The sequence below is a fragment of the Taudactylus pleione genome, unplaced genomic scaffold, assembly GCF_031769625.1.
Source record: "Taudactylus pleione unplaced genomic scaffold, aTauple2 ptg000329l, whole genome shotgun sequence".
Taxonomy (NCBI): Eukaryota; Metazoa; Chordata; class Amphibia; order Anura; family Myobatrachidae; genus Taudactylus; species Taudactylus pleione.
In genome coordinates, this window is record NW_028284730.1 from 2,035,787 (window position 1) to 2,043,826 (window position 8,040).

The window sequence follows — 8,040 nt, forward strand, 5'->3', positions numbered from 1 at the left end:
GGGTTTAACACGGGAGTAACCCGTGAAACCCTGCAGTGTGAACGGCGCACTCCGGGTCACGATGACCTTGAGCGCGCCGCATGCCAGCCAATTGGTCCGGCTTCAGTGGCGCTTGGAGATTACGTTATCTCCAAGCGTCCACTTCAATGCCAGAAAAGCCGGGTCTATGCCAATTTTTACTGGTTGGGAATTATACTATCAACCCTCAAGACAACAAAAAATACACTGTCAAACATAGGTTAGACTGCAATACTAAATATGAAGTATATATTCTCAAATGCCCTTGTAATCTATTATATGTGGGCAAAACCAGCAGGATGCTAAAGGAGCGTCTTAGCCAACACCGCTCTTCTATCAAAAAAAGCTTGGGCAACAACACAGAACAACTAGACCTCAAGAATCTACCCGTGGCTAGGCATTTTCGAGAAAAGAACCACACAATGCACCAGCTAAAATGTTGCATCATTGACCTAAATTCCACCATTACAGAGGGGGAGGGGGGTGAGACCGAGAAAAACTGTTACTCAAGAGAGAATTACGATGGATTTACAGACTCAAGAGTCTGGCACCCAATGGATTTTGGATGGCTTGCTGGGATGTGTTGTACCACAACTAAAGACAATATTTAACCATTTCTTTAACATTACACATACACTATCAATCCGGCACCCACTGCCCTAGGGTGCCGGGGATACCCCCGGGCTATCAGCCTAGGCCAGGGGTGCCCTGGAGAGGGGTACCCGACTCCCCAGGGATCCCTGGTCTGGGCTGACTAGCGGTCAGGGCTGATGCTGCGGCTGGGGGGGCTGGTGAAAGGGCTCCCCTGGCTGTGGCATCAGTGCCCCGGTAGAAAGAGTCCAGGGCTGATTTTAAATATATGGGAAACCTCACACCATTTTTTTTCTCCGTATATTTTAAATCGGCTCTGTCCCTGCTGCCTGGTGCTGGGTCGCAAATATACAGTGGAACCCTACACATGTTTTCCCTGTAAATTTAAGAACCAGGACAGGCTGGTTAGTCTTTTGGGGGGGGGGGGGGGACCTCACGTAATTAAAAAAACCCAAAAAAAATTTAACCCTTTTCTACAAGTCTTAACACACAAGAAGCCAACACATACAGTACCTCACTGATATGTGCAGGCTGCTAGCTCGGGAGAGATTTTCATAGAGAAAACACTGCAATCCTGCAAAAGGAGATACTCGGGAGAGATATCTCGTTCTGCTTCACCATCAGCCAACTCGTTTAGCCTCAAATTGCCTGCTGATAAATTTGGTAAAAAACAAGGGATTAAATCACCCGAATTTTGGAGAGTTCCAGCGAGATTAATCTCCTTGAAAATCAGGACCATCTCGAATCTTAGTAAATTTACCCCCCCCCCCCCCCCCCCTGGAATGCCTCATATTGTTTACCAGACTGCTTGGAATCTGTCCACTTTGGGACTATGATATGTACTGTTGATCCCACATAGTCAGACACTTCTGTGTGTCCTATTGTTATACTGCATTTTGTAACTCTAGTGATGAAAAGATTGTAAGCAGATCCAGATTAAGGTTTGTGGGGGCCCCTAACATTATAATGATGCTGGCAATGTAATAAAAATATCATGTGCAGGGGTGTATTTATAATGGGTGCGGGCCCCCGGGTCCAGGGGGGCCCACACCGCACACCTTGCTGCCATTTTCCCTGTGTTTTGTGCATGCGCAGTGGGGAAATGTGCAGTAGACTCTGGGCACAGACAAGTGCCCAGAGTCTACTGATGCGGGCGGCGCTGGCCACCAGAGAGGAGGAGGCCCTAGATGGAGACTGCACACAGGCCCCCTCCTCTTTTAATACACCCCTGATCATGTGTAAATACTCCCATCACCAGAACTGTGTTAAACACACTGTGGTGCCCCCACGCTGGTGATGTAGCTTTGTATGGGCCCGCCCCTGGGAGACCGGCCCGGCTGCCCTGTTGTTAATTCGGCATTGATTGTAAGCTCCCCTGGGGCAGGGACTGATGTGAATGTCTGAACAACTTCCTAAAATTCTATGCTAGGCACCCAACAAAGGACGTGGGCTCCCCCTTATCCTAATCCAAGTGATAGTTGCTTACTAGACCCTGTGTCCTGTTGGTGTACGGCTGCTCCCAGTAATGGTTTTGTTACGCTGTACACTCTTCATTCTCACACTGATTTTTCCTGTACATCAAGCCGGATTAAGCCTTCAGGGACTTGGGCCCTCTTGTCATCACCATTCCCTTGACTATGCCCACTGTGTGTGTGCCTCCTTCCCCTGCACCTCCATGAGGAAGCAGCAGCGGCTCAGGTCCTACCTTTACTCCTGCAGCAGGAGCAGACTTCTGAGCCTCCACTCGGGCAGCACAGGGACTGATTCTGTTCATCTCCAGCCTTTGCTGACAGCAACAAGGTACTGGGAGAGCTGCTGCTGGTGGAGGAGGCTGGAGACGAGCAGAATTATCCTCGGACTGCAGAACCAGAGCTGGGACAGAGCAGCTCCAGCTGGAGAGGGCCTCCTGAGAGAGAGGCGCCTGGGGGTACTCGCCGCCTGTGCCTCACCCCTTAATCTGATACCAAGCATCACTACACTAACACTCCCACTCTGGTGTCTCAAAGTGTTTGTCTTCACAGATGATTGTGGGGTAAATATTCCAATGCATGGAGGAGGGGGTGAGATGCCCTGAGCTATTACTTGGGACACTGCATAGTGGGGGAGCCTCCACTGGGGGCACAACAAGGGGGGGCTACAACTAGGGGCACTACAAGGGGGGGGGACTACTACTAGGGGCACTACAAGGGGGGCTATTACTGGGGGCACTGCATAGGGGGGAACCTCCACTGGGGGCACAACAAGAGGGGCACTACTACTAGGGGCACTAGAAGGAGGGGAACACTACTAGGGGCACTACAAGGGGGCGCTATTACTGGGGGCACTGCATAGGGGGGAGCCTCCACTGGGGGCACAACAAGGGCGGGCTACTACTAGGGGCACTACAAGGGGAGGACTACTACAAGGGGGGCTATTACTGGGGGCACTGCATAGGGGGGAGCCTCCACTGGGGGCACAACAAGGGGGGAGTACTACAAGGGGGGTCTACTACTAGGGGCACTACAAGGGGGGGCTACTACTGGGGGCACTGCATAGGGGGGAACCTCAACTGGGGGAACAACAAGGGAGGGACTACTACAAGGGGGGTCTACTACTAGGGGCACTACAAGGGGGGGACTACTACTAGGGGCACTACAAGGGGGGTTACTACTGGGGGCACTGCATAGAGGTGGAACCTCCACTGGGAGCACAAGGGGGGACTACTACAAGAGGGGGGACTACTACTAAGGGCACTACAAGGGGGGACTACCACTGGGGGTACTATATAAAGGGCAATACGGGGGGTACTGCATAGGGGGGAACTACAACTGGGGCCACTGTTTAAAGGGCACTGCATAAGGGGTACCACTTTTGGGAGGACTACTAGGGGGGGCACTATATAAGGGGCACCGCATAGGGGGTGCCACTACTGGGGGCACTGCATAGTACTGGGAGTACTATTGGGGGGCACTATATAAGGGGCTTACTACTGGGGGCACAAGGGGCACTGCACAGGGGGGACCACTGCTGGGGGCACTGCATAGGGGGGATCACTACTGGGGACACTACTGGAGTCCTGCATAAGGGGGACCTCTCCTGGGGCATAAGGGGCACTGCATAGGGGGGACCACTACAGGGGGCACTGCATAGGGGGCCTACTACTGGGGGCACTATATAAGGGGCTTACTACTGGGGGCACAAGGGGCACTGCACAGGGGAGACCACTGCTGGGGGCACTGCATAGGGGAGATCACTACTGGGGGCACTACTGGAGTCCTGCATAAGGGGGACCACTCCTGGGGCACAAGGGGCACTGCACAGGGGGGACAAGTACTGGGGGAATGGTATAAGAGGCACTGCATAGGGGGTGATCACTATTGGGGGCCTGCATAAGGGTGACCACTACTAGGGGCAATGTATAAGGGGCACTACTTGGGGCCTGCATAAGAGGGACCACTACTGGGGGGCATTGCATACTGGGGGTACTGTATAAGGGGCACTACTGGGGGGACTGCATTAAAGTGCATATGGAATGGAAAGGACTGTTCCCAGAGTTACTAGAAAGGGGTGTGTGTCATGGTAATGGCTTTTTCCATGAGACCATGGCCCCTTAATTTTTTTGGGCACGCGCAACAATATGCCTGGGGGTGCCAAAATATATACTCGCTTACGAAAACATTTGGGCTAGGGCCGGCCCTGGTTCTGTCAGTTGTATTTGGAGGGGGAATGCATTCTAACTCTGGCTGCCCACCTTGTCCGGCCTGTGTCTCTTCCTGCAGTCACTGCAGTGCTGCTGTGGATGCCTCGCTGTGCGCCACACAGCCCATATCAATAGATGTGGCAGACAATCATCGTTACAGTGACTTGGCCTGGCCCCTCCTATGGCACTGGTGGCAATGAGACTCAGTGAAGTCACAAGGTAATGTCTGTGTTCTTCCCAGAGCGCACAGCAGGAGAGAAGCTTCAAGGATGACCCATGTGGACGTGTGTGGACTGGAGTCCTCTCACTGTGTGACTGCAGTCACTGCTCAAGGAACATGCGCTCCAGAGACAGGCAGGTGACACTAGTCAGGATTCCAGGCTGTGACCGGTCACAGGATACAATTTAGTTCAGGAAGGTGTGTGCCACTGCTGAGCTGAGTCTTACTGACTGGTTAAGTTAACTAAGTTTGTTGTTTTTAGTTTAACCAAAAATGTGAGTGTAAGATTGATTTCAATATAATATGGAGTAAGCTGCTGGAGGGACACAGGTTCGTGAGCTGCTGGGGCATCCAGATGACAGGTTGAAGGTCAAAAGGTCAACAATGTATAGGTCGACACCAAATGGTTGACATGCAATAGGTCAACAGGGGCAAAAAGTTGACAGGCACAAATGGCCAAATGACAGAAGGTCAACAGTGCAAAAGTCGACAGGTCAACTGGTCGTCACATGATTGTTTTTACTAAATTTTTAAGGTTAGGGTTAGGGGTTAGGCATTTGGGGGAGAGTTAGGTTTAGACTGCTGGAAGGGATGGTTAGGCACTAGGGGGAGGGTTAGGCTACGGTTATGTTTAGGAACTTGGGGGAAGGTTAGGCACTAGGGGGAGGGTTAGGCTACGGTTATGTTTAGGAACTTGGGGGAAAGTTAGGCACTAGGGGAGGATTAGGTACCATGGGAAGGCTTAGGGTTAAAAAAAAGTGCATTTGTCCTTGTCAACCTTTTGCACTGTCAACCTTTTGTACCTATTGACCTTTTGACCCTGTCAACCTATTGCATGTCGACCATTTGGTGTCGACCTATACATTGTTGACCTATTACCTGTCAATCTTTTTATACCACACCCAGCTGCTGAAGGGACGCAGGAAGATGGTGATTAACAGACACAGGGGACTAACTCTGGTGAGATGCAAAGGTGATGACACTGGTGAGACGCAGGGGGAGTTAAGGCGCATATCCACTACACGATATGAATGGAAGATTGAACAATAACGCTGATTTGTGACCCAGAAGTCCCTCTGCGCATGCGTCGTATGCTGGGAGGGATCCGATTAGATCCCTCTGAGAGTACTTTGCGAAAGAAGCCCATATGCTTCTAGAAGGAAACGCCAACTGAAGATGGCATTGCCCACCGGGTCCACGATGCTAAAAGCTTTGCTTTCCGAAGCTTGGTACATATGGAAAATGCAGTCAAACCCCTGAAAACTGCATTTTCTGGTGGTTTGACCGATCTATGTAACTGTCATGTTATAGGCTGTGTTTGAAAAATGACAGTTAGGAGCTGATTAGTTGGTACTTTATCTCCGTCCACTTTATCTCTCTCCAAAGCTTAGTACATAGATCCAAAAGTACCAGCCAATCAGTTCCTGTCACTTTACAGACTAAAAATGCACATTAGGAGGTGTTTGGTCTCCCTCCACTTTATCTCTCTCCAAACTTTGAGAAATATACCCCTTTATCTTTCTCCAGGGATTAGTACATCTACCCCTATATCATAAATTTCCCCATTGAGGTTTTAACTTCGCTCTCAATTCCCTTATTTGCATTCCAATGTTTATTTCAGTACCAATATAAGTATACAGCCAGGATTTTAAACAACACCTTTCAAGGCAACATTTTTGATTATAAGCTCTCAGCACTATAACCCTAGTTGCGCCTCTAGCACTGGCAAAGCACCATCCTGTTTATACACAGGATATCTTTGTACAATTTCCTATTTTTCGCAGAAACTTCTAAATACCCTTCTTCCAAATATAAACAGGACACAGGTCATGAGCTGATTTGTGTCACCAAATTTCCAGCCCGCCACAGTGACTACAAGACTACATTATATAGTTAATGATCACTGTTTTATAGGGCAACAACGCTCAGCATGTATGTGCTAGGACAGACCCTCCACACCCTAACAATAGAAATTGTCACAGAAGGAATAGCCAGCATAGGTTGGTGCAACATGACAGGAGTTTACAATTGACATTACTTACAGTGGTGAATTAAGATAACCATGGGACCTGGGGCTGGGCCCCCCTCCTCCACAGTCAGATAGATGTATATCTCTCTGACCTATTTCTCAATCTGCTTCGATAATGATGATTTCCTATAAGCCAGAAAATCACTTACCATAATTTATCAATAACAACTACTGAGTGACATCCAGTGCCTAGGCTATACTGTCCAGGAGAGGTAAGGCTGAATCTACCACTTTGCCAGCAAGTATAAACGCAAGCGTGAGCCGGCTAGCCAGATTATACATACTTAGTGGAATCAAAAGCCAGGATTTGGGATTTCAATCTTGTTAAAAAAGTAATAAATAAAAAGCTCCCAATGTTTAAAAATAGAATAAATTATTGACATCAGTACTTTGTAGGTCCACCACGTGCAGTGATTACTACAGACACCCATCTTGGCAAACTGTCCAAAAGTTCCTGGACAACAGCAGGCGGTATGTTTGCCATTCCGCCTTATGTACAGTCACCAAATGTAACGCTGAAGAAGGTTGAGTTGGCCTAGAGCGCTCCTGTCGCTCCAATTCGTCCCAGAGGTTCTCAATGGGATTAATATCTTGACTCTGAGCTGGTCAGTCAATCCAGGTTACCAAATTCTCTGTATCTATCTATCTACTCTACTCAAGTACTCGTTTGTGTGTATATATATATATATTTTTAGATATATATAGTATTATAAGGGCACAGTCGTGCCCTTATATTAAGGCTGCATCTGAAAAAACGGATTTCTCTATAGAGAATTCCGGAGGGAGGGGCAGGGTGTTCAAGGGGCAACACCTCAAAAGCTATTAGAGGTACGGATCTAAAATTTGGTATGACCGGGTAGAACTGTCACTGGGTGCTGCATGCCAAATTTCAGGGCAAAAACTTAAAAAATTTGGATTTGGGAGTAATCTAAAGCTCCAACTCTCACATTTTTCTGACATTCTCAATTAGTAACACTTTACTGCTTTAGTCTATGGTGGTTTTTTGGGAAGGCAAAACTCAGGGTAGGGGTGGAATTTAGACTTGGGGTTTGTTTTATTAGGTAGCTATTGTGCCAGGGTACATGCTTTTGGGGTTCAGGTAATTTAGAAGGTTACAGTTTTTAAACTATTACCTCTAGAATGCTCCATTGTAGAGATAGGACCTTTCAACTTGTTGCGCAGCTGCAGTAGAAGCCTCTAGCAGGTGTAATAACTGTGGCTTCACAAAGATGGCCATCGTTTGCGGGCTTTAGTGGTGGTGTGCTCAGGGGAAAGAAGCTGTCATTACCAGCAGCGGGAGCCGGCAGAAAGGCGCGGGACAGTAGCGGGCTTTAGCGGCGGCAGTGCAGGTGGCAGTGCAGACGGCGGTGGGGCAGGCGCTAGGACCCAGGGGAGGTAGCAGCACACAGAATGCAGGCTCGGATCTGGTAGATCCATGATACCTGTTTGTGTTTAATTTTAAAAAAATGGCGTTGCCCTGCCCCCCAGAAAACAACCAGCACC